Source organism: Notothenia coriiceps, unplaced genomic scaffold, assembly GCF_000735185.1.
Source record: "Notothenia coriiceps isolate Sejong01 unplaced genomic scaffold, NC01 NC01_scaffold00036243, whole genome shotgun sequence".
Classification (NCBI taxonomy): Eukaryota; Metazoa; Chordata; class Actinopteri; order Perciformes; family Nototheniidae; genus Notothenia; species Notothenia coriiceps.
Window position 1 is genome coordinate 1 of NW_011368944.1, and position 3,772 is coordinate 3,772.

Genomic DNA, 3,772 nt, shown 5'->3' on the forward strand with positions numbered 1-3,772 from the left:
TGATGACTGCTTCCATTCTGGAGAGGATCACAGATACATGGATCCTGGGATTGAAGCTCAAGCCGGTGACAAGTGATATTTTTCTAACAGCCATGTTTATGTTTGCAGGGCACATACATTGAGTATGTTTAATCCCTAAAGAGTGACCTATGAAAGCAGCCTGACCTTCTTGATGTGGACGAGCTGGCGGATGTCCATGTCGTCGTCACAGTTGCGGACGTCGGGTCTCACCGTCTGCACCACCTGCCGCACGACGGGCACGATGATGTCCCGCCAGGATAGAGACAGAGACTCGCTGTAGAGAAGCTGCTGCAGCAGAGCCATCATGTGGCTGTGGTTGGCCGAGCTGCACAAAGAGAGGTGTCAAAGTCAAAAGTCAAGTCAACTTTATTGTCAATCTTTCAGTTTGTGTGTACAGACAGAGAGATCGAAATGCCGTTTCCCACAATCCAGAATACAAAAATATAAAAATATGTTTATCCTATATATACACAAGGTGGATGAATAGATGAGGATAATATTAAATCAGTAGTTTTTAAAAACAGTTACGCCCATGTAAACCTTTCAAATTTAGATTTCTAAAGTTACTATCATGTTGGATGTATTCCTTTGTAAATGTACATTTACTGTTTGTTATTTTCTCTGTGCAGACGACATGTTATCCAAAGTGCGGATATAATCATTACTATAATTACCAGTTTTCTGGTCATTTAAAGGGGACCTATCATGCAAAACTCACTTTTGTACGTCTTTTATACATGAATATGTGTCCCCAGTGTTCCAGAGAACTCACCAAGTGTCAGAAAACACAACCCTCTCTATTTCCCTCCATACCCAAATCTCTTAAAAAGGGGCTGCAACGGATCTGATACAGACTGATCCAGATCTGAACACTTCTGTGACGTCACAGAAGTGGCGCTACGGCTATTGGTTCAACTCCACCAATCAGGAGGAGACAGCCACGGACATTGCCGTTGGAAAGCGCTGGAGACGCTGTAGTACATATGCCAGGCCTGTAGATGGTGCTGTTCTCACAGAATCAGCCCATGATGCAAAGACAGTGTTAAATTGAGCGAAATGAGGAATGGCTAAAATGCATGATCTGTTTGGTATTTTGAAAAATAAAAAGTATAAATATGCCTTAAATAGGTATGGTTCTACACTATATTATTCAAATATAGCATGATAGGTCCACTTTAATAAATGTATAGTCCATATACATTAACTAAATGGTTATACCTATTTTTGTTAACTTGTGTTTAAATGAAATACCTGACAAATAAAAATTGAATTTTTTTTCTCCTTTATTAAAAAACGTTTGAAGTTAAATTATAAAGGAAAAAAAAAAGATATATATTTCCATTAATAATGTTTATTCAGATTTTCGGAGAAAGAGACAGAAAGAGACAGAAAGAGACAGCAAGTGCTTGTTTTGATCAATTCAAGCAACCTAAATGGGTATCAAATAAATCTAAATAAGATTTTCACAATAAGCTTCGACTGAAAGAGGATCATTTGTCATATTTAATATCGGTTGGGCCTTACTTTTGTAACTTGAAACTGATTATTTTTGTGTAAAAGATTGTTGATACAATTTCCCAGAGGCCAAGATGACTTCTCCAAATGCCTTGTTTTGTCTGATGGACTTTTCTTACTATACTTACTATAGTTTGGTTTGAAATAAGATAACATTGAACAAATCCACTCGTTCCAGCTCTAGAGGACTGCTGCTATAATGTATAAACACTCAGGTCACAGACAGCGTGTTTCTCTCCACTCACAGCAGCCTCTCCATGGCCTTCTTCTCTCCGTTCTCCTCCCTCAGCTGGTCCAGAGAGCTGTGGTGCCAGCCCAGAGGCGTGAACAGGATCTCTTTGGCCTTCTCCTCCACCCGGCGGTTAAACAGAGACTCTATAAGGTCAGAGAGAGAAGGTCAGAGAGAGAAGGAGGTCTGTGTCACTAGCTGGGAAGTGTATTATATTATCTGATCAAATCAATAAGGAAGTGCAGAGTGCCTACCCTTGATAAAGGCATCACTTATGACGATATTCTGTCCTCCGTCCTCAGACAAGAGATACTCAGCTGAAAGAAGAGAGGGCTTGTTAGATACAGGATGTATAAGTTATATCTGTAAGTGTTCAGTTGTTTTACAGTGATAATGATCTCTGTATGAAGTTTGGTTCTTGAAAAACGAAATGGAGTCAAGAATTTGTGACAAGATAACAAGAAAAGTGTTTTTATTTTATTCGTGTTCACACAGTTTTGTTAAGATGATATGTCTGCCTTTTTTTTGTGTCAATTTTGTGTCAACATGTCAGAAACAACATACAACAATAATAATAATATATATTCTTTTTTTTCTCACTCATAATTATAACAAAGTACAAAAAGATAATAATAATAATTTTGAAAAAATGTAAAAAAAAATTCTCAAGTAGTCTCTGTCATGTTCAACAGGGGCAAGAAGAAAAAATATATAAATAAAATATTAGGTCATCGTCATCAGCGACATGTTTGTCTTGTTAATTTGTTTGATTTTTACAAAACAATCAGAAAGAAATTACTTTTACAATTACAAGAAATAACAAATGTGATTTTACAAGTCCTGTTCATAACCATTCATGATTTGGCTCCCAAATAATACTTTCAGTTTAGATAGACTTGTACAATAATTCAGTGCATCATTAAAGTTATTCCACAGACTAACACCTTTTGATGAGATGCAATGAAGTTTGTTCGTACGGGTGGTTTTAAAAAAATGCAGTTTCCTCTCAACATGTGCACGCTTTCTCTCCGTGTGAAAAGTCCCTGGATATTATGAGGTAATTGTTGATTTGCGGCTTTGAACATAATTTGAATAGTTTTATAGTCAGCCAGGTCTTGTAGTTTTAGTGTTTTTAGTTTGATGAATAATGTATTTGTTGGTTCTCTGTACGTAGTTTTATGTATAACTCGTATGGCTCTTTTTTGCAGGATCAAGATAGGATGTGTATTTGTTTGTGTTCCCCCAAACTTCCACACAATACATCATGAATGGAAGTATGAAGGAGCAGTACAGCATAAACAAGGAAGCTTGATTAATTAGGTATTTGGCTTTATTCAGAATTGCTATTGATTTGGATACTTTGGCTTTGATATAGCTTACATGTGGTTTCCAACTTAATTTATTGTCTATGATTACTCCAAGGATTTTTTTGCAGCTGTAGGTAGGATTTATAAGTTATTACTTTAAGTGTTTGATTGTTAATGATCTCTTTATGTAGTTGGGATCTTTAAAAACTCAAAAGAGTCGAGAATTTTTAACAAGACAACAAGAAAAGTGCAGTTTATTTGAAGTTTCCACACAGTTTTGTTAAGATTACATTTCTACCTTAATGAAGCTCAGCGCAAGTTCAACCAGGAAGACCGTCTTTCCTCATTCATTTACTATTCCCAGCTCACTAATACTCTCACTCCTCTCAATAAGTGATCGGGGGCGTCCCTCCCCAGCTTAACCAATCACTTCGCTCTATTCTCACAAGCCTATCACAGCGCTCCGCTAAACCTTTTTAAATCTGCTCTCCCCCCTCTGACAGCTGTCATTTCAGGTGACTCAACGCAACCCTCCTCCACCCCTTTTCACCTCCTGTCCCTCTGAATCCAGGGTCAAGCTAAGCCCCTCCCCTTCAGACCGACCCCAACCATCCATTCACAACCACCAGGGTCTAGACCCCAAGGGGTTTCATCGGATCGGTTCTACCCTCCCGAATGATACTTCCTGCACAACGGGGCC

At 38.1% G+C, this 3,772-nt stretch overlaps 1 long non-coding RNA gene across 1 annotated transcript; it reads right to left on the reverse strand.

The window, feature by feature from the left end:
* Positions 1 to 165: 165 nt before the first annotated feature.
* Positions 166 to 2,086, reverse strand: LOC104963436 (uncharacterized). The gene is made up of 3 exons (XR_800316.1): positions 2,020 to 2,086; positions 1,782 to 1,911; positions 166 to 346 (listed from the first exon to the last, which is right to left on the reverse strand). It is a non-coding gene; the product is annotated as an uncharacterized lncRNA (long non-coding RNA).
* Between the last annotated feature and the right edge of the window lie 1,686 nt (positions 2,087 to 3,772).